The sequence below is a fragment of the Solanum lycopersicum genome, chromosome 4 (genome assembly GCF_036512215.1).
Source record: "Solanum lycopersicum chromosome 4, SLM_r2.1".
Lineage (NCBI taxonomy): Eukaryota > Viridiplantae > Streptophyta > Magnoliopsida > Solanales > Solanaceae > Solanum > Solanum lycopersicum.
In genome coordinates, this window is record NC_090803.1 from 29,140,229 (window position 1) to 29,167,776 (window position 27,548).

Here is a 27,548-nt window from a genome sequence, read left to right on the forward strand (position 1 = left end):
TTTTAGCTTTAGTTTAATCAATTATAGATATATTTGGGGCATGTCCTCAAACTTATCAGTACAGGATTTATTTAAGACATAGTTAGATTAATCTTTTAGGCTTAGAATTTGCAGTCTCATTTGTATTCAAAGTCTCAATTTAAATTTATTCAAATTTATATGGGTAATCCCCATGATTTAAAATTAAATGATAATTTAACTTCAACACAATGGTTTTTTACTTCAATTTATTTAATAATGTGTATGATATGCAAAGAAAGTTGGCTTGGGGTTATTGTGATCATAGGTCCATGTACGAGTCCAAAGGGTAGATTCGAGTCTTAGCAAACTTTGTATAAGAGTTTTAGGTTCACGAGTCCTAGTATATCTAAAAATAGACACTAAGTAAAGCCATTTTCATGGGTCTAAAGTGCAACATATTTAATGAGAGGGAAGCTAAAAGTTGCTTTAGGAAAAAACATCATCTTGTTGTTACTCTTATCATGAGTGAGGCATTATCCAACTTCTCATTCTAACCTTTGTTATCTTTTCTAGATCATGTCTTCTTGTACAACTTACTTAAGGAATGTGAACACCGGGAATCTAAAGAAATCTCCTAAATTAATAAGCTTTAAATGTAGAATTTAAGAACTATTGAGTTGTTGGCTCAGAGTGTGAACAAATAGAACAATCAACAAGTTCTTGTACTAGAAAATGATAATGTTTGACTTACTGTAGCTATCGTTTAGGGATCTTGTTACGATGATTCTGCCCAAGTTTTTAGGATAGAAGATTTGTAAGGATCCAAAAACTTTATTGATTATATCACGCATATTTTTGGAGGGATACATGTACTTGGGATTGACTAACGCTCAAGAGTTTGAGGGTGATAAGCTTAGGGAGGCACGCTTAGAAGAATATGAAGGTTAGGATAGACAACTATGATTATTCTCAAGAGAGATTATGTTATTCAAATGGCTCAATGTTGAGCGGAAGTCTTCAATTGCAGCACCTTCATCAGTTAGTTTTCCATCCTCCATGTTTTTAAATGATCAGAAATGTAAGGAATTAGTCTCTAAGACTCAACGTAGTATTTCACGCAGTAGTTCCTACCAAGCTTTTCCAAAGTGTGGAGAGAACCATTCGGGCGTGTTTTATTCAAAAAAAGAAGGATGATTTTGGTGTTGTCAGGTTACTCACATGTTGAAATATTGTCCTTCCAAAGTAGGTCAAGCAGGTAAAATTTGTAAAGCTAACTACAAAATTTCAACATCACAAATAGGTCTTCTAACTAAGCAAGGTAATTCATACGTCAATGTCGAAATATGTTGTATGCTCTCTAGAATCACCTTGATAAGAAAGATTATCTTGATTTATACATTTTACATTACGAGTCTTTGAACTTGATGTTTATGCATTGTAATATCTAAAGGGTACTCTTTCCTTTTTAAATCCTTATGTACCATTCAGATTAAGTTTAAGTCCACAAACGCTATTAAAATCGTTCTAAATCTCTACACTAGTGGGTGATCTACTTATAACAAGATACATATATAGATATTGCCCCATCACAGTCTCCCAGAAACTCACGTTAGACAATCTCATAGTACTATCAATGGTAGACCTTGTTATACTTCTATGCATGTATTTATTACATTCATGTTATGCCTCAGTTGATTGTAGAACTAGCATTGTTTGTTTTCAGTTTCTCGACAAACAAATCCTAGAATTGAACGACCATACCATAAAATATATAGGTAGATTTATTTCTTACCTAAAGGTAAAAAAAAGATCTCTTAGAGTTAAATTTATCTTCTAATTTCGGTATAGATCATCTCTAAGGCTTATCTCTATCTTCTTGTTTGAATAAAGGATTAAAACTCTAGAACTCCAAATCATGAGTCAGTTCCAGTTGTAAATGAGTTTTGAGAAATGTTTCCAAAAGATCTTTATTCCTCCTTATAGAAAGACTCTATATAATCTTAAGTAATTGAAGGAGCAAGTTAAAGAACTTCTCGATAAGGGATTTATTAGATATAAGATTTCCCCCTTGAGATGTACTAGTGTTGTTCATTAACAAAAACGAATGGTTCTCTCAGAATGTGCGTCGATTATAAGTAGTTTAATAGAGTCACAATAAAGAATAAGTACCCCAACCCCAAGATATATGACTTGTTTGACCACAACAGGGTGCTCGACATTTCTCAAAGATTGACCTCATATCATGTTTTAATCAACTCTATGTAAGAATAGTGATAATCCAATGACAACCTTTAACACTCAGTATGATTATTATAAATTTTTGTTTATCTATTTTGCAATAACTAATGCTCTTGCAAATTTCATGGACTTGACGAATAGAGTAATCATTAAGTATTTACACTTTTTCATTATCGTCTATATTGATAATATCCTAATTTACTCAAGGAATAAGGAAAAACATGTGAATCATGTGAGGGTAGTTCTGCATACTCTCAAAGATCATCAACTATTCTCTTAGTTTAAAAAATCTCAGTTTTTGTTGTAATCTATCACTTTCCTTGGTCATATTGTGTCTAGTGAAGGGATCCAATAGGATTCTCATAACATTGAATCAGTAAAAAATGGCCAACACCTATATTGCCAACAAATATTAGAAGATTTATTACCTTGGTGGGCTACTGTAGAAGGTTTGTAAAAGGATTTTTATCCATTGTCTCTCCATTGAATAAGTTTACTCACAAAAAGGTTCAATTTCACTAGTTAAATTATTAATGAAAAATATTTATAGAATTTAAAAGTAGGTTGAGTACAACTCCTTTATTTATCTTCAAAGAGGGTTTAGATGGTTATGTGATATATTGTGATGTGTATAATGTTGGCCTAGTTTGTGTGTTAATGCAATCAGGTAAGGTTATAACATATCATATTAGACAACTTAAGGTAAATGAGACGAACTATCGCATTCATGATCTGGAGCTTGAAGTGGTGATGTTTTCACTTAACATTGAAGACATTACGTGTATGGTGTTCACATGGTGTTGTTACCAAACCATAGGAGCCTTTCAGTATGTGTTCATCCATAAAGAGTTGAATCTTTGCAAGGGAAGTTTGTTTATGTTCCTCAAAGACTATGATATAAGCGTGCATTACCATCAATGTGAGGATAATGTAGTAGCAGATTGTCTAAGAAAACTATCGATGGGTTGTGTGGAACATGTAGAGAATGAAATGAAGGAACTAACAAAACATGTTCATAGACTTTCTTCATTAGGAGTTTGTCTTGTGAGCTTGACAAGTGGTTGTGTAATAGTTCAGAATATGTTATAATGTTCATTGGTAGTGGAGGTTAACGAAACTCAAGAGACTGATTCGATATTTATTGTATTGATGGGTGCAGTCAATAAACAGAGAGTTGAGGGTTTTTCCTAAACGTGAGATGGTGTGCTTCGTTGTTAGGGTCGTTTATGTGTTCCTTAGGTGTGTGAGTTGAGATAGGAGATCATTGCAGAAGCTCAAAACTCCAAATATTATATTCATCCGGGCGCCACTAAGATGTAATGTGATCTGCAGGAAATCTTTTTGTAAAGGTATGAAAAAAAAATTATCAGACTGTTTGGCTAAGCGTCTTAATTTCTAGCACGTGAACGTATAACATCAGAAACGAAAAGGTGTGACTCAAGAGATAAACATTTATACTTGGAAGTTGGAAGTGATCAACAAGGATTTTATAAGATGTTTACCTTATACTCGTACCATGACACCATTTTGGTTATTTTTACAGAATTACTAAGTCTGGATAACTTTTGTTTGTCAACACGACAAATTTTTCTAATGAAATACCACAAAAATTTACATTAATAAGATATTAAGGTAGTATGGGGTTCATTTTCTATATTGTCATGTGCATGTTAAGAATATTTGTACTCGAGTTAATATTAGAACAACACATCATCTGAAGACGGATAGGCAAGCAAAGCGTACCATTCACACCTTACAAGACATGTTTAGATCTTCTGTGATCAATTTAAAAGCTAGGATGATCACCATACTCTTATAGAGTACCCCTACAATAATAGTTATCATTTCACCATTAAGATGGCCCCTTATGAGGCATTGTATGGGCATAGATTTGAGTTTCCATTTTTTTGGTTTTAAGTAGGTGAAAAAGCCATGATAGGGCCAGATTCCGTTCATGATACTATGGAGAAAGTTCAACTCATTAGTGATATAATGATACTATGGAGAAAGTTCAACTCATTTGTTCAATTAATGATTCCGATCATGATACTATGGAGAAAGTTCAAATTATGATATTAGGAAGATGCGAAAAGAAAGGAACTAGAGTTCCAAGTTGATTATTGTGTTTTCATAAACTATTACCGATTAAAGCGGTGATGGCATTCATCAACAAAGGGAAGATCATTCCAAGATGTGTAGGCCCTTAAAAGATCTTTAAAATGTTTCGTAAAGTGTCTTATGAGTTAGATTTCCAAAAGAACAAGAATTAGTGGATTCATTTTTTTAACATTATTCAGGAAGAGTGTGGGTGACCCGTCATCTATTGTGCCTTTAGAAAGTGTAGAGGTGAAGGATAGTCTAACTTATAAAGAGGTACCAGTAGAGATTCTTGATTGTAAAGTTCCAACATTGAGAAATAACAAAGTCTCTTCAATCAAGGTTTTGTGGAGGAGTCAATCAGTAAAGGGAGCTACTTGGGAAGTAGACAAAACCATAGAGGCACAATATCTTCCCCATTGTTTTCCGAAAACTATTACATCTTGAGGTAATAGTTTCTCTCTATATTTTTAGTCATTCATGCGTAAATTAAGTCTTAATATCATGTACATTCAGTTTAAACTTCGGTTTTCGGTGCATTTCCATGTTCATGCAACATAATTCAATCCAATGTCATTTTCCAATGATTAGTGGTAGAGTTTCCAGTTACATCCCTCTATTTTAGTTAGTTTAGTCTTCGTTCAAGGATGGATGTTTCAAATTGGGAGATAATGTAACCCCCATATCTTTACAGAAAACTCATTGCAAATTTTCAGAACATGTAGGTACAACAAAAGGTTGACACACAGAGACCAGAGGTTGACCCACGGACCATGCTAGTGGTACGTGGATCGCATCTATAAACCTCCCCAGACTGCCCCAAAAATCCCTGTATGTGTTAAACAAAGGAAGGACCCACAAACTGTAGATCAGGTCACGGACCGTGGTCCGTGTTCATGCATCATACCCTCAAAAATAAATATTTAATAATTACATATGGTTGACCATCAAATATAAGGTGTCGATCGACATTCAGTTCATCCTATCCATTGGTGCTCTCGACAACTATTACGTCATGGGTCTTTTGTTCTTTTCGCTATGCATTGGGCCCCTAAAAACGTGGTTTAACCCCTAATCTAATTTATTTTGACTAGTTTTATCCTAGAAATATAACAAGAACTTCTCTTAGGTAGATTATTCATGAAAACATAGAAAATTATAGTGTAAAGTGGAGAAAGATTGTACGGAACCCTTCCCAATAATACATCGAGTCTTGATAAGTTTAAACCCTTAATAAAAATATTTCATTGTATAATTATTTACCATGTATGGGGTATTTCACTAGTGAATTCTTTCACACATTATGTCCCCAATTTTAAGTTAGAATCTTTATTCCCATAATATTTTCTAGACGTGGGGTTTCTTGATTATTAGATTTTTTTGGGTTTTAGCTATTACGATAATTAAAATTATATTTATGTTATAGTATTGTTTTTCCTAGATTCATTCATAAACTCAGAAACATATCTATGTAGTTGTTTTCGTTAATGAATTACACATACTAGGTAATTAAATTAAGTGATGTATATTAACTTCTCTCAGTTTACCAATACATTATTTTCGATAGTTATAATGTATTATTATTGTTTTCAAGTCATTACTTTCAGTTATAGATCGATTACTATCAGAGAACATTAGTCATAATTTCCTAACTATAAATTGAGAGAAGCTTAACACCGAGTGGACTAGCGTCAGTCACTCCATGTTTACATTACCCGCAGGTGTAAGTCCCCTCCGTGGGCATCATTTTAGTGATAACACTAGCATGACTCTATAATTATAGTAGGGTATAGTGCATCCTCTTCATGGGGTGTATACATCGGACTCCACATTTAACTTATGTTGTTTTATATTAGTTATTCGTAGCTCTCACATTTATGTCATATTTTATTGCATTGACCAAGTTATCAATGGAGTTCAGTTTTCAACCTATGTATTCTCAGTATCCTTATCATGTTCAACCCATATTATTGCTTTATTACTAATTATGTTATTTTATAGTTCAGGTTTACTCTATTCTATGGGCTCATTTCCTTTCAAATACTAATGCACACTCTAAACCACATCTTCTCCTAATGAAGGTTTAGGTCATCAATACCAGATCACACATAGATAGCTTCATGATTATTATAGTAGCATCAGTGTTGAATTCTTATTCTTTTAGGACAAGTGATATGATTATCTTTCTTTCTATTAGCTTTAGTTTTAGTTTTTATTGACTTTGCCAGGCTATATACCATCATTTTTAGTTAGTAGATACTTTATTTTAGATATAGATATATTGAACCAATTGGACTTGTCATTGGTATTCAAACTCTCAATATTCATTTATTCAAATAACATATGGGTGTTCTCCATCCTTTCAGTTTACATTATGATTTAGATTATTGATAGTTACAGTTTAATTTAGTTTAATTATGTAGTATTATCATATACAGGGATGGTTATCTTGGGGTCATTCTAATCCTAGGTCCCATGTACGCATCTAGCCTCAGCGTGTGGCAATTTGTGGTTTAGATAATAATTTCCTATCTAGTGTCTCAGTTTACTGTTGCAAAAATTCAGTCTTGATACCTTTTTCCATAGTTGTTGTTGCAATTTAAACATATTTTACATGTCTTTGGAACTCAGTTTAGTAAGATATGAGTTTCTACTACTTAGTGGTAGGGATTACATCTTGTTCCCTCCATACTAACCTTTTATACTTCATTCGAGGATGAATGTTATGAAGGGAGGTTTTGTAATACGTATGATTTTAAAATATTGAAAAAAATGCAGGTTTCCTGATGTAGTGCAACAACCACGGAATCCACTAATGGTCCATGGTCTAGCACCGGTCCCTAGGTGGGTTCCGTCATTGAGGACTAAAATATTTATAGTTTATGAGTCCAGCCATTATCGACCAGTGCAATCAGTTATAGGACCTACGAACTGTAGGTGAGGGTCAGCAACCAGTTAGATGGAAATTGTGTTTGGGTAAAATTAAAATGGTCATAACATTAAGCACAAAATAGATTAGGTGGCGCCTGACCTTATGCATAATAGATACGTGAAATATCTCTCCATAGCAACTAAATTTGTAAAATCTGATCTCTAGCTAGAATGTTACGCTTGTTTTAGTGAATCCCTATCACAATGATTGTACTGAAGACCATACTTATGGTTGGTAGTTCGACGTACGGTACGTAAGCGGGTCATCTTCGACACCTTTTATGTTAGGATAATTTTGTTCTTTTTACCATTCCTTTAGCACTTGAACTTGATAGATTTTTTCCTAAACTACATCGTTTTACTCAGCCTAAGCCTTATTACAAATTGAGAAACACCAAGAAACCTTATTCACCTAAAATTATCCAAACATGGAACAAAAAGAAGAGGAAAAGTTGACCACAATTTTCTTGAACTTTTAGCCCCAAAATTGAAGGATTTCTCTATATATTTCATCACCAAACATGTGGGATTTGACTATTGGGATCCTTTCACTATTAAGTCCATATAATTTAGTTAGATTCTTGATTCTCCATATCATGTTTAGACTTAGGGTTACTAGATTTTTAGTTAATTTTTTTTAATTTCATGTTAGAGTAATCCTTAACTGGGTATTATGTTTCGATAACCATGTTGCTTAATCCTTTCAGGAAATTTAGAACCCTAGTAGCAAAGATTCATTTAATTCATATTTTTATTTGCTAGGTCACTTATAAATATATACATGCATAAATTTTAAAATCATTCATTTCACTACTTAATGTTGCATTTTTAGAACATAATGTAGCATTTTAATTTAGCATGTCAAAATCTTCAGCTATCCAGTTTATTTCAGATATGTTGTATTGTACACATCGCTGTAGTGAATAGGCTTAATACTGAAGGTACATATTCAAATGTAAATCATGTTGGATATGTAACAAAAATATTTGAAAATAGAGGGAAGATAAAAAAAGAGGAACTTGAAAAATCCTCTTATTCTTTAGTAAAAAGGTATTTGGTGGAAAGAAAAATAAGATTTTTTTAATATAGAAATACTCCTATTTATTGTTAAAAGGATTGGAAAGAGGGATATCCCCATCTTCCCTCGTTCGGCTCAACTTCGGCTTTGGAAAATGATTGAGAGATTATTTTTTACACAATTTTTTTTAATTATATTGTTAAGTGTTTGTTTAAGTAAGTTAACTTAATTAAATGGCCACAAAAAATTTTGATTAATCTGTTGATAACAAAAAAAATTCAATTATTTAGTTAATGTTAAGCCAAACGTTTCAAATTTTTTGTTTCTTAACCTAACCTCACTCGGCTCCATGCGACCCATTTTATTTAAAATCTTTCCTATTACTATTTGGAAATGATTATTCTGAAAGGTTGCAACTTTCAGGAATAGTCAGGACCATTTAAAAGGTTGCAAACTTTCATCAATGGTAATGTGGATTCTGAAAGGGTTGCAACCTTTTGGAACCTGTTCTACTTTCCTATAAATACTATTCATTCTTCGAAAAATTTTCTTATAATTTTTTTTAATTTCTTTTTCTTCTTATACACAAAGTTTCTTCATGAACTTTACTGTTGTTGAGTGGTTCACTGACACTAGAGTTTTGGGTATCAATATGCTGGTGGTGATTGAGATCATTCTATCTTAGGAGGACATATTCCAAATCAAACCTCGGATACTAGAGGGGAATAATTCCTAAATAGGAGATTGTGCATTTAGTTTGCTTGATCTTTTTCTTTTATTTTTTCCGGATTCTTATATCTTTATGGATTTTAATTTTTTGTGAATTAATTTTTATTCATCTCTCGAACTGGTTCATTAAAACGTTTCTAACTTCATATTTTGGCAAAGTTTTGTTGGAATAAGTAATTCTGTATAAAAATTTAGATTGGCAATAATCTTAAGGAAATTATCATTTAATTTTGATCTAAGTTTCTGGTGGAGACAAAAAGCTTGGTGATTTTATACTCCTTTAAGTATGCAATTTTAAGTTATTACATACTAAGACTGTATAAATTTTTTAGGGAAAACAACAATGTTATAGTGGTTATTGCTGCACCAACCAGACATGTTCTACCACAAGCAAAGAAACCGGGTAAATTCTCTACTGTGAATTTCAAAGGATGGCAGCAACATGTATTTTTCTGCATTACCACTCTTGGTCTGCAGAAACATACAAGCGAAGAAACACCAATGCCTGGTGCTGAGATGGAAGACAGAGAAAAATTCATGATCATTGAAGCATTGAAACAAACAGACTTCCTATGTAAGGGCTAGATGCTTAGTTTTTTCGAAGATAACTTACATAATGTTTATAGTGGAATAAAACTTCAATAGAATTGTGGGATGTGCTTGATAAGAATTGTATGATAGAATATGCATCCTTGAAAAAGTTTTTGGTCGAAATGTTTTTAGGCTATAAATTGTAGAGAGTAAAATTGTTTTATCACAAGTGTAAGAATATTCACTTTTTTTCCTTGATCAGATTGCTGAAGATGTGGTAGTAGATGCATTTTACAAAGTAGTTGCAATGATCGACAAGTTACCTCCTTCGTAGAACTACTTCAAGAATTATGTAAAGCACAAGCGTAAGGAAATCAAGCTTGATGATCTTGTGATTCGTCTCAAGATTGAGGAAGATAATAACATATCCGAAAAGAAGTCTGATACTAGTTTTACAATAATTGGAGTTAATATTATTGAAGAAGCTCCTACCAAAGACAAAAAGAGAAAGGAAGTCCAATGGACAGATGTCAGAACAAGAAAAGAAGAAATTCAATGCCAACTATAGCAATTATGGTAACGTTGGTCATAAGTCTTCTGATTAACTTCTTCCAATAAGGGACAAAGGCAAAGACAAAGGAAAAGGCAAAAGTCAAGCAAACATCGTGGAAGACATGGAAGATGCATATGACTTGTGTGCAATTATCTTTGAGTGTAACTTAGTTTGAAATCCCAAGTAGTGGTTTGTCGACTCAGGTGCCACTCGACATATTTGATGTGAAAAATAAGCCTTTGCAACGTACACTCCTGCTGAGTACGATGAAGATTTGTTCAAGAGAAACACAACAACAACTAAGATAGTTTGAATTTTGAAAATAATGTTGTAAATGAAATTAGGCAAGGTGTTGACTTTTGATAGTGTTCTCTGCACGTTCTTCCAATAAGGAAGAATTTAATTTCCTTTGCACTACTCGTTAAGAATGGATTTAAGTGTGTCCTAATTAGTGAAAATGTTGTGTTAAATAAGAATGATATGTTCATATGAAAGGGCTACCTCAATAACGGCGTTTTCTAACATAATGTAATTGTTGTTGATAATTTTAACAAGAACTCTTTTCATATTTACTTATTAGAGTCAAATGATTTATGGCATGCCCGTTTGGGACATGTAAATTAAAAGGTCTTGCGAAATAGGTTACCTTAGAAATAATGCCATATTTTAAATGAGATAACTCGAAATGTGAAATTTTGGTTGAAAGTAAGTTTCTTAAACATTCTTACAAGTCTATTGAACGAAATTCAAAAATTTATAGACCAAATTAACAAAGATATACGTAATATAAAATCGACATCATCTCATGGTGGAAAATGTATTATATAACTTTTATTTATTATTGCACTCGATTTTTTAATATATATTTTCTTAGTAGTAAGGATGAAGGAACTAATGTATTTAAGCAATACAAAATTTTTGGAGAACCAATTGAATCAAAAGATAAAAATTATTCGATGTGGTAGGAGTGGAGAATACGAATATGCTTTTGGAGAGATTTGTTTGGAATACTGTTTTATTCATCAAAATATTGCACCCTATACACCACTGTTAAATGATTTGGTAAAACGGAAGCGAGGAACATTAAAGGAAATTAAGAATTCCTTAACAATCAATTCTAGTTCACCGAAAAACCATTGTGGGGAAGCCATCCTATTGGCTAATAAGATAGTCAATAGGGTTGTCACGACCAGCACCTATACCTTAGAAGTTAGGATAGTCTTAGATCGCAAAGCGGCGTACTTGACCTTCTGGAGTTTTGTACAAGCCCTTTTATATTGTTCATCTCATATACATATATATATAAAAAGTAGTGCGGAATTAAAACTTTTCACAACATTCGGATAGTCTTTAAAAATCACTTTCATATAAAAACAGTAAAAAATACTAAATCTCATTTCATCAAATCCTAGACATAAAAGTACTTGGGACACGGCCAATACAATAGAAATATAGTACTACTAATTCTATTACAATACTTGAATAAAAAAACCAAAGACATCTATGCCCACGAGTCAAATGAGAACATATTTCAACTTGCATAAAAGATCCTATAATCCAAGCTTTTTTCCCATAAGCACCATCACCTATGAGTCACTTGATAGATAAGTAAAAGCATTGAATTAATACAAATACATGTACTAAGTATGGCACAATACATAAAAGTCATGAAAACGGACATTTATTTGAAATATTCTCCTTTGAGTAAAATGTCATAGGAGCAACATTTAACTCCTTAGAAACACATAAGATAAAACATAAGCATTTTATCACATTTTTAGTGAATATTACAGTGAACTAGTCACTATTAGAGTGAATTCATTAATTATTACAGCGAAGTTCTTAAACATTACATTGGACACTCTGTAGCATGCAATCTTCTCACTAAAATCTATCCTAAGACTCAGTTAAGTAAAACAAAGAGAGACCTCCTATAAACCATCTCTAGGCACACCTTAATGATTCTTAAGACCACTTATAGTAAAATATACACACTTTCAATACACCAAACGGATAAACATGAGATCCTCCAACCAAAGGTGATTCTAAGATTCACTTGAGTGTGTTATGAAGCGACCTTTCATTCAATACCTTCACACACACTTGAGACATCCTTTAGAGTACCTAGTATAAGATCATTCTCACATAATACAAGACCATATATATAATATGACATTCTCTTTCAAAAAGTTATCAAAACAATTACTCAAGTAAATCAAGAAGAGAACGTCCATACTGAAACTCTTCAATATTACCTAAGTATTCCTTAAGACTACCTAAGTTTCGATCATATCTACTTATTCAACAAAATTTCCTGACTAGAGTCCTTCTTAAGGCTTATCTAGGTAAGATACGAACAGACTGGTCCTATTCCCCCTTCACACCTTAACTAGACAACTTTTAACTACTCTATATAAGTATTTATTCATTTAACATGCTCTCTAACTTTAATTAATTGCATTAATTAGTTCATTTTAGAGACGTTCATCATATCAAGGGACTCTCACTAACATCTTCAAAGACTATTGTGCAATGTCTAGATAGCGTCACATACTACCACCTAAACTTCAAATAACTCTTCCAAGACTAGTAGGTGTCCCATACGATCAGAATATGCAATAAAAAACATAGACCATGGTAGCAAAGCGTTGAATGCAGAGTTGTAAGCTGCTCCGATGAAGGTGTTCCACTTACCTATGGTATAACTTGGAAACATCCCATGTAGGAACATGGGTAAGCAATATGAAGGATTTATTTGCACTCTAGCCTCTCTCTTAACTAGAACTAATTCTCTTACCAGACTCACTCGGTTCTAACCTTTGTTCTCTTGAAATAATTAACATTAAGGATCACATGAAGAGGTTCCATCTATAGTTCATAACCAAAAAACATTCACCGTACAAAAGAGGTCTCCTAGGGATGCCTTTCAATGGTGAAGAGGATAGCGTAATAAATTCCCTAAGGATGATTTCATACCATTCAAGAAGGATACCTTTACGACTTTCGACTACAAGAATTTTAGCCTTACCACTGGGTTGAAGATTCCACATAAAGGACCTTAGATTCATTCAATGTCTCATGTAATTTATACATACAATATTAAGAGGCTTTAAAATCCAAAGTCAAAAAATCTCATATTCAAAGTTATACATGTGTCAAGTAAGGGACACGAGTCTATCACACTAGACATATCAGTACTTAACTTTAGCACATATTACATATCATTCTAGAACAACCTAATAATAACCCTTATCATTTATAAGTCATCATATATACTACAATAACATAATCAATATAACCATCATTGAATCATATAGTCAAGTAGATTTAATCATGCATCAACTCTAAGACTACACACATAAGGACAAAGTCATAGACTAACTGGATCACCTAACGCCGACGTGGCCGCATCATTCAGAATTATGACACATAGCACCGTTACCAGAAGTGGACCATACTAATCTCAACATAATTCAAGATCTACATTATATGAAATAAGGAGAATTAGGGCAGCGTACCACCAGTCCATTCTCAATACTTCAATCCATAATTAAATGATCCAATTCAATACCAAAAATACCTTACACATGGACATGATCATCAATTCAATATAAAAATCATAATACTTAATGAATCTAGTTCAATCAAATGTATATTTTTTAATCTAAGATAGCCTACACATCAATAAATTACAATTCTTACATCATTTAATAGCCCATAGAAAACTACACTAGAATTCATAAGCATTAATACAATATCAATTAACCCATAAAGTAGTAAAAAACAAGGGCTCATGGAATTACATGGGTTCATAGTTTAACTATATTAAAATAATCTAATGAAAAATAATTCAATCAATACATAATGATTTAAAATCTTTAATGCAAGAACCCATTGATAGATCTAAATATTAGACAAGTGCATCTTTAGAAAACTTTAGAAATCTCTTTGAATTTTGGGCCCCTTGATGAATAAAATTTCAAGGATAAAAAAACATACCTCAATGAATATAAACCACGAATTTGATGTAGAATCTCCAATCAAATCTTCAATCCAAGATCTTCCTTGAGCTTTGGCTCAAATGATGTTATAGAGAATTTATTAGAAATTGTGTGGTTTTTATTTTGAAGAATGAATTCGTCCAGGTAGTTAGGACTTATAACCCACATAAAATACCTAAAATACCCCTAAGTAACCGCTCAAACTCTTATTTGGACATTGGGTGAATTTACTTAATAGTGAAATGCGAAGTTGCAGGCCTCACTAACAATTGGCCATCGATGGACTGTTTGTCCACAAACGGACCATCCTGGCTGGCCGTCGTTTGGTTCTAAGAGTGACTATTTGGATATTGACCTTTCTAGGCTAATTCTTGACCAACATACACAAACTATGGGTTTTCGACCAGTCTACTGGATGTCGATTACCTCAGTCGATTGGGGCTCGTCTTGATAGCCTTTTGCTCAAAGATGGGTCCTTCCTCAAGGACCCTTGGTTGGTCATTAGAGATGTTTGCCCAGATGTTTGCAACCCAAATATGATCTTATACAATTTTAGGACCTTCAACATCAATATCATCCAAAACGAACACACAAAACTCAATGAAACATGCCAAGACACAAGTTCATTTCAAGGAAAACCTTTTAAACGGTTTTGGACGGTTTACCTCCAAACCTCATGAAACTTGACACAAACACTATAAAAAATCATATAAGAAGCTAATAAGGTCATAACATATAAATAATCACGAATAACTCTCATGAAGCACATAGGTGACTAGTCGTCGAACGTGTTGGTCATCCCTTGACATTTGACTTCCAATGCACCTAAACCTTTAGACACTTCCTCAAAATCATATATTATAAACCGTTTTAGGACCTTAGACCCTCATTAAAAACATATTAGTCTTTAGTTTCACCTAAGTTGTTTTAGAGGTATTACAATCTCCCCCACTTGGTCAACATTCGTCCACGAATGACACTTGCCACTCTCCGAACACTTATAAAAATATAGATTCCAACTACATCTAATCACCATAAAACATAACACATAATATAATACAAACATATATAAGAAACCTCAGTTTGACATAATCAAGAGATTCACAGCACAATAAGAAACAAGAAGAAATTCTAGAACTCATCATACAGTAAAAACTCACATCCTTCATTCAAAATAGAAAAAAATTCTTTTATAATTGCTATCATTCTCATATACATCATTTACGACAACATTACAACTATTATCAACCAAAGTATGACTTCAATTTTACAAAAATTTTATAGTGAGCAGCTTGCCTTATAGTGAATTCTGCAACATTTTTAAAAAATGCAACTTTTTGGCAACTCATGATGGAAACATGCTATATAAAAAGATTTTAAAATATAATCATCACATTATAAAATGCACGACGCAAGGAATCAATGATATTTAATTCCAACAAGGCTCCTAAACACCATGCACATAAAACATGCTTCTATGACTTTCTAGCCATCTACTAACCATACTCCCCTACTTAGGAGGTACTCATAACACTATATAAATACAAGAACTTAATATCATTATCATCAGTCTAATCCGGCTTTGCTCCTTCTAGTCTAGAATGCATCAAAACACCCTAATTTGGAGCATCATCTTTCAGAACATTTGGAGCAACTTGCTTACCATCTCTAGTAGGACAATTCCTCACCTTGTTTCTTTCTTTAACACATGTAGGCTTGCAAACTTGATAACCATCTTCCTTCTCTATTTTCTCCTTTGTACCCCTAGAATCTTGTTGAGTTAAAAATACTTATCTTAAAGTTTCTAGAAATCCTATCAAGTTTGGATTCCTCAATTGATTGAGCATAAACTATGAGTCTTGATAGGGTCAACTCACCATGTAGCATGGACATACAACATTCTTCTTTCACTAGGTTGACGACCCTAGTCATAAACCTATTCATCTCATACCTAGGGTTAGACAATAAGGATGCGTCATATCTAGACAACCTAGAGAACTTCAATGAGTATTCCGCAACACTCATATTTCCTTGCTTCATATTGAGAAAATCATTTACTGTCACCTCCCTCATCTAATGGAGAAAGTACTTACCTAGAAAACCTTCTTTAAATTCTTACCAGCCTATAGGACCCAACTAGACTAGCCTATTATCGAGTGTACCTACTTGATAAACCTCTCTCAATTGGTATGAAGCTAACTATGCCTTCTCCAACCCTCATGGAACTCAAAACATTATACACACAATCTAAGAACTATTAGGAATCCTCTCCTACCTTAGTGACATGAAAGATAGGAGTATTCATCCTCATAAAATCTTTTAATCTAGATATCATAGTATTGTCCACAACATTCACTCTAGATTGAATACCAATATTCACATGAGTAGTCAAAGCTTAGGCTAGATTAAGTAAAGCCTATCTAAAAGGGTCCCCAAGAAGGAATTTAAATGTTGGACTAAAGAGCTGTCGTAGTAGTGTTCAGGGAACAAATTTGAAGAATGCCTAGCGTCGCTCGCCTAGTACATATGTTTCCTTTAATAATAAAGGTCTAGAGGCTAGACTAAATCGCTTCTTTTACCTTTCAATGATCACATAGAAGCTTTCATAGGTCAGCGGTGCATCATATAAGTTAATTGTAACCGAAAATGTAAAACTTCTGTTTGCTTTGAAGTATACATAAACTTCATAGTAAGATTTACATAATATTACATCAGTTCACAACAACCCTCTACTAATAAGACATTAATCTAAAGGTAATAGTTCATATATGGATAAACATAAAGTTGCCAAAATGGCATTAATATGACAACTGAAAAATAAGTAAGAAAGTAATGCTAGTGGAACACCGTCAACTAGATCATGCCAACGTCTATGATAGACTATAATCGATAAAATTCCTTGAAAGCATGAGGGCCTACCGATTCCGGATGAATGCTAAACATTCGGAAATCATTTAGCGTACTCTTCTAAGATCTAGAGTCCACCAACACTTGTACCTAAATGTAAATGGTTTTATGGGATTAGTACACACTTGTACTATGTACGGGTGTATGCAAGTACACACCAAGGACATGCATGATTAATAAGATCTCTCCTAACTATATGAGTTATGGAATGCAAGTTAGATCGACTTGCCAAATCGAATTAGGAAAGTCATTCTATGAGAGTAACAGGCATCATCATTCTTTTCATATTGCACACAGCATCCCATAAAGTTGAGGGAGGGGATGTTAGTGCATTTCATAAACCTTCATCAAGGAGGAATAAGTGTGAAGGAGTATTCTCTAAAGTTTACCCAACTCTCCAAGTATGCCCCAACCTTGGTGACCAATTCTATGGCTAGAATTAATAATTTCGTGATGGGGGTGTCTAGTATGGTTGAAAAAGAATGTCGTGCGACTATGCTCCATAATGATATGGATATCTCTAGGCCGATGTTTTTGTCTAGGACTCTCTTCGGGTTCACTTTGCATTGACCAAGAATGACATGTTTTCATTACATGAGTCTAGTTAACCTCTTGAGTATCCTATCATAATACCTTTGGTAGCATTCATTTTGTACTGTGCATTACATAAGGCTGGCCTCATTTTTTCTTTGGGAACTCATGCTTTCATTTGAGATGCATGAAATACAATGTCTACCCTACACCGAAAAGAGGTGGAATCACAGGCGAAAGTGAAACCAAAACTTTCTAGTGTATATACAGAATTGAACCCTGCTAGATCCCTATTTTGGATGCATAGGTTCAAAGACTAGGAGATATAAGGAGACCCGTACTCGCCTAAATGGACACTCTCATCTCATGAGATATACACAAACCACTTCCTTCCCAAAACAAGGAATGGCGAATCATAACTAGCTTATCGGTGCTCAGTATATAACTCTATTACATTCATCTCACATATCATAGAAGTTGGCTTCTAGTATAAGGGTATCATTGCTTATTAGATGATTTCTCATCTCTTCTTTAGTATTAAGTGTCTATTAATCTCAATACTTTCATTAGAGTGTTTCTTAAAGACTAGTCACTTTATTAGCTTTACACTCTCATAGGTTTGTACGGTTTTTGGTAACACTTATTAGGATCATTTGAGATTGATCTTGTCTTTCATAATAGACTCTTATCATGTTGTCACCACATTCATTAACTTTAGCACATTATCCCTTCATATTTTCTCACCCCATTATGTGAATGTTCATGCCATCATATGCCAATGCACTTTGCCTTTCGGTGTATTTCACACTGTTACCTAACCCTTTTGGGATTACATCATTTCATCATATACAAGTTAGGTTCACTTACTTTTGAATGTACGCTGGACTTTGAATGGATACGTATTATCCATGAGGATTCATTCATAATTTGTCTAAGTGACTTGTACTTAACAAAGATTATATGGTAAAACAGTTATGCATCTTTTAAATATGCCAAGGTCTCAATTTCAATTCCCATAGGCAGCATTCATTTAATATTTAATAACGTAAGACTTATGTATCAATATGGAATTCGGCAAGGGAACCCGATTTTGAATTCCTTGAGAAACACTTAGCCTCATATTTAATTGTTTTTGTTTACATTTTAAGCTTGGGGGTCCGAGGTCGATCCTCAATGCCCACACTTCATTTTTTTCATTCTTTTCTTTCCTCTTTATTTTCTTTTGAGATCAAGAGGATGTGGGATCGATCCCCCACAACCTCATTTTATTTTTCTTTAATTTCTCCTACTTCTATCACCTACTTCAAGGGGTTGTGGGTTCGATCCCCACACTCCCCATTTTATTTTATTTCCCTTTTTCTTTAGTTTCTTCTCCCAGCCTTACCCTATTTTGAGTCCCCTCCACCTCACATTAAATATTAAATTTTTCAGCAGCCTATATATAGTGAGGTCTCGGGTTCAATCCTTATTGACCTTGTATCATTAAAAATGATTTGTAAATCTCCAATTCATCAAGTTACATAGCAGAACCAAATATTAAACAAATACGATAGATAGATTCATCCAGTCCATTTTCTCAACATTTTATATGATAGAATGTATGACAATTCGAAGAGCATTTCATACAATTTTAGGCACATTTTTGTTGTTACATTTAGTCAAGAGTGTTCACTCAATTCAAAAACATAAAACCTCATATGAACATCACGATTTTTACAAGTATTTGCACATAAAGTACCACGATTCAACATGCATTTTTCACACTTCAATTGGTGACACGAGTTAAGGCCTACACAATTCACACACATAGTTTATTACATAACTTCGGAAAGGCATAATTATTAGTCACATAAATCTGAACATATATACACGACCATAATCATCACGAAAATACATAACATCCCTCATTTATACCATCAAACATACCCAAACCTACTACAATTGATGGGATCTAGTGAAAAGGACATGTAACGGGGAAACATTCTTAGTTTTCAAATTAGAATTGATTGTATCTTAGGTGTCTCTTCGCAAAATGGACCAAGATGAAGAAAACCCATAACTTTCTTGGATCAACACTGTCAAAACCTTCTCCAATGGACAACCAACTCCCACAACACCAAATCCTCATAGCCAAACTTGAAGCACCATCCTTCAAGAACAATGTTTTTGGTTTTCTTTTAGTTTAGTTTTTATTTCTGAGTTGTAGCGTTCATGTTCTTTAAGTGTGATGAACTTTTGATTTTCTCTTCTACTGATAATGAAGCATGAGAATGAGAGTGGAGAATTGTGAGAAGAGAATGGAGAGATGTCATAGTAAGCTGAGGAGTAGGAATTTTAGGTAGGGACTTAGTCAAAGTAGGACTCTTTGTTATTTTAAATAAATATATGATTTTGTAAGTCTTAAGTGACAAGACTAAAATTCCCTTATTTAAATCAAATGATTAAATACCAATTAATTCAACTTAAATATTGCTTCCACCAAGGATAGAACTTGGGTGAAGCCCTTCACGCGAAAATGAGTCAATTCGGGTCAACCCTACCCTAATTGGTCACTCCTTATATTAATTAATTTAATTAATTAATATTTAGGGTAATCATAATGCTAATCTTAGACTAAAAAATACCATTTTATCCTTACACCTTCCAAACCTAAGAATACCCCTTTCAAGTCCGGTTAAAACTCATCCGGGTGAATCTCTTCAATTCGGGTTCCCTACATGGCTAGACCAAACCTTGCCTAGATTAACTAACTCACCAAGTTGGTCGGCTTGGCTGGTGCATAGGTTGTGAGGTGTGGTTCCACGTGCATCAAGTCATGTAAGACCGGTCTAATGTAGGTATTCTAGGTACACTTAGGCATTAGTTGGCATAATCATCTTTGGGTTGTTACATTATCCCCCCGTTAGGAACATTTGTCCCCGAATGACACTTCTAATTATTTAGCACCATGGAAATCATATGATAACATAAGTACTTTACATAGTCAAGCAATAGGAAAGAAAGAATAGAGGAGATAAGGAAACTTAGACTTAAGAGTATGAGGGCCGAGGCCCCCCTCAATGGGTTCTAATTCTAAGAAGGGGGGCGGCGCCCTGAATCAATCAAAAAGCTTATTGATTTAATTGAAGGGAACTAAGACGATTAGCTTAGCTAGCGTTCCGGGAGAATCTAGTCATTTAAGAACTTCGGTAGAAAGCAACGCGCGACTTGAAGGACACGATCCATTGTGGATTTGTACATCCACCATTTTTTGTAGGAATGAAATCATTTTTCCTATTTTTCATTTTGTTTTAAGGCCCCATCGACGAACGAACAAATCGGAAAATAGTCAATTTGATGAATATTCATTTTATACGGTCTCATTTTTATCACACTTCTTTGTGATCCTCCTATTCAACTACTTCGACCATTTCCGACCACCTCATATCTTTTTCGGGGCGTCCCAAGATCCGATCATTTTTGTCTGATTTCTCTTGCACTGCCCGAAACAGATTTCCGGAAGTCCACAGAAAAATTATTGCTAATTGACCGAAGTGAGAAGCAAAAATATTCTGATAAAGACGTTCCTGTGTAATATCAGCGTAAGAACTTAACGGGATTCCCTTCTTTGTTTGTTTGATTCGAAGGGGAAGGGCCCATTGAGTTCTTAAGAATCATAATATTTTTTTCGTCAGAGACGAAAAGATGAGGATAGCGAGATCTTATATCAGCCTCGGCCTCCGACGTAATACACTCAACAAGATGGTTCCTCCACAATACGTTCACTTGGGAAACCTCCTTATTCCTCAATTATTTTACCTGCCGATCTAAAATCTCAATAAAACCTCCTCACAGGACTACTCTTCATCAACCACAAACCTTCAATAGGCCAAATTGATTTTGGATCAGCAAGGCACTTCTTTAACATAGAGACATGAAAGACTAGATGAACAAAATATAGTTCTAGAGGTAATGCAAACTCCTAGGCCACCACAACCACACGCTGTAGAATCTTGTATGGCCCAATGTACCACAAACTCAACTTCCCCTTCCAGCCAAACCTAATCACACCGTTAATGGGTGATATATTAAAGTAGACATGGTCACAAACATCAAAATCTAAGGGCCACTACCTGTTATCTGCATATTACTTCTTCCGACTGTAAGCAGTAGCCTACCTGTCCCTAATCACCCTAACCTTCTCTAAGGCCTCATGAATGATCTCTAGACCCAAATTGATGATTGTCAAATTTCAAAAAACCTAACTGGACACCTACACCTCCTACAATACATTGCCTCAAATAGTGCCATCCCAATCATGGAGTGATAGCTATTATAATACGAGATCTCTATGAATGGTAAATGGTTGTCCCAACTACTTATGTAGTGGATCACACACACCCTCAACATGTCTTCCAATGTTTGAATACTGCACTCTTCCTGCACATCTTTATGAGGATGGAAAGTAGTACTGACCTTTATCTGTGTGCCAATGATCTTCTAATTACTTGCAGATTTCCACAATCTTCATCAAGTGCTGCTTTTCATCGTCACAAGAAACCTCCTAAAAATAACTTTAAGATTTAATAATTGAATCATGGTTATGTTCATTGTGAACTTAACACCTTAAGGTAATGCAAGTAAAACTAATGCTCTTTTGGCTCCATCTCTATCCAAATCTATATCATCCTCTTCACACATCATGTGAGTTGGATTATACGCTCTGCCCCTTGGAGCTATTGGTTTGTGTTGGGGAGGAATGATTTCATGTACTACTATGTTGTCATTAACTTCTCTGGGTTTGTTGTTCAAATCATTTGGCTGAACACCTCTTGTGAGGACTTCTACTTCAAATCCAAATCTCTGTCTCAAGTTCTTGTGTGTTAACTATATTGTGAATTGTTCCAATTTTTCGATCGTTAGAGACTAGTGGGGCTCCCCTACTTCTGGTATTCAACATACACAATAAAACTCAACCAGAGATACAGACAAACAGAAAGACTTGAAATATTAAAATATAGTTACAAATCAAATAAAATATTGTAAATAACTTCGAAATTGAAATTTCTTTGCAGCAGCGCAAAAGTTTTATATGTCCAAACACACACCTCAATTAAGAGGTCTAAGCGCTCGATGTCAATTTACAAAAATCAACTTGAGTTGAGTCCAATCCCATAGAATATTTTAATAAAAAGGATTCAACATCGCATTTATTTGAATGTCGTTATTATCTCCTAAATAAACAATGACGGAAAGTAAATTAGTTTTAGTCTGGATGTTATAGTTACTAAGACTTGCAGTAAAAATCTAGATTAAAAAATAATAGAATATAACATGATAAAGTTGATTCATTTGATTAAGAAAAACCATGGTTATGTTCATCATAACATTAGTTCTTCTTCTCTTTCATTATTGAGTTTCAAGAAATTCAATGTTTACAACATTTATGCGAGTTATTTCATATGAAACTTCTCAGTCTAATCAGACCAGTTTTTCTCACGTCCTTTCAGCCCTACAGTGTTACTAATATTGACCTTCGCTTACAATGGTTTTATGTTAATGTTTCTTTCTCTTGAACTAAAACTTTAACTTCAATTTGACAGGTTAGTTCAGTTTTTTTTAATTGGTATTTTTATTTTGAACAAATGTCGAATATAGGATCAATCTAATACATGCACTCATCATTTTACAACGATAATGAAATCTAAAACTACATATTATAACCATAGACTACATGTCACTAATTTTACCAAATTATAGTTAAAATTATGTAATGAATCAAATGAACCTAGTCATGGTACCTAGCCCTTCATGGTTTCATGTAAACAATTAGAGATATTGAATTACACCATGATAGAAAAGACTTACGAAAATATGAAAATCAACATGTAGCTTTAATTATAAAGAATTATGGTCAAAACATCGAATTGATTTCATTGTTAAATATTGAAAGTCGAATACTAAGAATAATGGAAAACATGTCCGTCGATCAATATGAGATACGATTAAAACATTAAAAATGACCTACAATAAAAAAAATCAAAAAAAATTCCTCCTCGAAGTAGGACTAAAATTCGGGCAGCTTCACGGGCAGTTTTAAGATCTGTCAAGGACCTAAATGTCCGTGAATCCCTCTGTTGTAATTATTTGGATCATTCCCCAACATCAAGTCTTCAATACTTGAAACTAGACAAGATTTTAGGGAAATCATTACTGAACGTCAAAGGGATATGATCCGTGAAGTTGTTTGTGAACTTCACATGGAATTTCCCATGTTTAGGTCTTCAATTTTTGCAAACTTCAAAAGGCACTAAGCACATCACGGAAATTCATAGGGACCACGGTCAGTGAGGTTTTTTGTGATCTTCTATTGGAATTTCCTGCACTTTTGATGAAATGCTAGCACACTGGATCAGGACCATGATAAACACAATGGGTGGTAATGGTGACTACAACCTGTATAGGTTCCCATTGTCTTGACTTTCCCCCCATTACTTTGAAACTTCCCTTAGCCTCTTAATTGATTCCAAGCCATTACTTGCACCATGGTACTTAATTAAAACCAAGGCTTGTGAGGTTGTCTATGGTCCTTAATTCATTAAGTTAAACTTAGCGGAGTTGTTCATTATACCTCCCATCTTTAACTTTTCATAGTTTTCATCTGTTAAAAAACTAGTAAATGTATTATATACACTTAAGTACACCTTATTCTAGTATTAATTCTTACTTTTTCAAGCATTAAATATGACAAAATTTTCTAACAGAACCTCAACTGTCCCTTTATACTTCAAAGATGGTTGTTTATATGAGGAGCATGATGAGTCTATTTGTGTTTGGACTATCATTCTTGTCAATAAAAGAGGATAAGGTCGCTATGTTTAAAGGGGGCATACATATATCAAGGCTTATGATCCACGCGTATTATGTTTTGGAAGACAAGTTCAAAGATAGGGATGATTTCCGCAACAATAGGGCAATGAAAATGGGTAATCAGTCCTCATAGCAAAAGGCATGAAATGCAAACAATTCATTTCTTCAAAAAAGGCCAACTAGGCCAACCCGTTAACCAACTAGTGCAATTGTAAAAGGAACAAAGGTGATTCAAGAAATCAAAATTTATAGAACTTGAGATATCAACCTACCCAGTCTTGGGGTAGTGTGACGCAAGGGGCAAACTAGACCCTAGATGTGCTATGTGTGGTAGGAACAACCAAGAAGTGTGTTATGATGGATCTAATGGTTGCTTCAACTGTTTTCATACAGGTCACTTTATGAAAGAGTTCTGTAAGAACAGGTAGATAGAACCCAATCCTCTTCAGCAGCTAAAGCAGAGCTGTACCTAGAGTAGCCATTTTAGGGACATGCGAAGGAGCAAATCGTCTTTATGGTATCCCCTGTCTCCAAGAGGAGGATAATTCACAAAATGTTATCTCTAGCACGATCAAAGTCTTCATTTTTTTTATGTATATGAATTACTAGATCTAGGTGCGAGTCTATATTTTGGGACTCCATGTATAACTATGAGGTTCGATATTATTTATGAATGACTTTTAAATCCCTTCAGTGTTTCCACATATGTCAGTGAGTCATTTATAGCCAAGAGATTTTATGATGCTTGTTTTATGTCAATAAATCCCTAGGACACCATGAATTACTTCATATAGCTAGACATGGTGGAGTTTGTTGTTATTCTAGGTATGTAAGGACTTCAAGCTTCGTATGTCTCAGTAGATTGTAGAAGTTCAGTAGTAAATTTCAAGCTTCCTTATGAGATTTTTCTAGAGCGGCATAATTTAGTAGTGCCTAACAGTCATTTGCTTTGATATCTTAAGTCCAATAAGTTAGTCTCTAAATGGTGCATCAATCACTTAGTCTGACATAGTGACTTATGTATAAGACACCACCTATTCAGTCCCTTCCAGTGGCGAGTAAGATTTGACAAGTCTTTCCATATGATCATTCCAGAGTCCCTCGTAAGAATGAAATCAACTTCGACATAGATATTCTTCTTGATACTCGACCTATATCTATTCAATCATACATATTGGCTCAAGCGGAGTTAAATGAGTTAAAAAAGTAATCAGAATATCTTCTTGACAAAGTCTTTATTTGACATAGTGTCTTCTGTTTGGTCGATCGGTCTTATTTGTGTTCAAGAAAGACAATTCTCTTAGGTAGTGCATAGATTTGTGCAAGACGATTCTCTTAGGTAGTGCATAGATTTCCTCCAGTTGAGCAAGGTAACTACAAAAAATAAGTATCCCCTTCTAAGAATTAAATATCTTTTTTATGAACTTCAGGGTTCCACTTTTTTGTCTAAGATAAACCTCAGATACGGCTAGCATCATTCGAGAGTAAGAGAAAGTGAGATCCTGAAGATGGCATTCAGGGCCTGTTATGACAACTACGAGTTTTTTGTTCTTTCTTTTGGCATGACAAATCCACCTACAGCATTCATCGGCCTTTAGAAAATAATTGTAAATCCATGTATTGAAATGCTTATTATCATGTTTTTTTGTGACGTCCTTATTTATTCGAGCAGTGAGGAGGATCATTCAAGTCATCATAAAATAATCCTCCAAAATCTGAAAGATAAGGAGTTGTATTCTAAATTTTCTGAGTGTGAGTTTTTACTTATGTTTATTGCCTTCTTCAAACACATTTTGTTTGGTGATATGATTTGAGTTAACACTCAAAATATATAAGTTATGCGGAACATGCACATGCCCACATCTCCTATTGCTATAAGGAGTTTCATGAAATTGGCTAGTTTATATAGAAGGTTCTATGGGGGTTTTAATTTATTTTTACCCATTGACAAAGTTGGCACAGAAGACAGTTAAGTTGCAATAGTTTTAATCTGTGACAACCATTCATTAATTGAAAACTTTGTTATCGATGACCATACTTTTTACCTTGCCAGAAGATATGCAAGCCTTTTTTATTTATTATGATGCATACGAAGTTGGACTTGGTTGTGTATTCATGTATAATGATAAATTTATAGCTTATGCCACCTGAAAACTTAATATTGACGAGAATAATTAATTACATTATTATCTTGAGTTGGCAGTGGTAGTATTCGCAGTAAAATATAACATCATTATCTCTATGTTTTTCATCAAGATTTTTTCATGATCCCTCCATTTCTCAATATGTTTTAAATTAGAAAGAGCTTAATCTCAAACATAGAAGGTGGTTGGAGTTGCCCAAGGATTGTTAGACACACATTCTCTATAACCCATGTAAGTCTTATGTTGTTGCTAATTCATTGAGCAGGCTATATATGGGCAGTACGTTCCATGTTGAGGAAGGCACGAAAGAATTGGTTTAGGAAGTTCATATACTTGCCCGATTTTAAGCCATCTATTGGATTCCAAAGAATTTTTACTTGTAGTGACGAATGGAGCTAAATCATCACTAGTGTCTAAAGTGAAAGACAAGCAAGACCAAGTGTAGGTTAACTATAAGAGGGAGCGGTAATGTGTTAAGGTATCAAGGTACCTATAATGTGTGTACTAAGGGTAGATTAACGATAAGAGAGGATTATGGAAAAAGCTCTAGTTCATGAGATTCAATCCATCGTTGTTCCACAGTAATGTATCATGACATGGGAGAAGTTTGTTAGCGGAGTAGAATGAAGAGGTGTATGAAAAATTTGTGACTAACTATCCAAATGGCCGATAAATCAACGTAGAGTACGAAAGGCTCGAGGGTATGGCTAAAATATAGATCATTCAGAATGTAAGTGGGAGATATTCACTATGGGTTTCATTAATATCTTGAACTAATTACTATGGATTTCATTAATGTTATGAACTGATCTCGCAAGCAGCATGATTCGATTTGGGTGACTAAAGAACAGATGACTAAATCAACCCATTTCTTACCGGTAAATACTACCTATTCATAGGAGAATGATGCCAAATTATATATTCAAGAGATAATTTGATTGTAAGGAGTGCTACTGTGTATCATTTTTGATAGAGGTGCACATTTGACCACTCTGTTTTTCATATCATTCCACAACGGTTCTAGTTCAACGATAAATCTAATTACTGTTTTCTCTCCT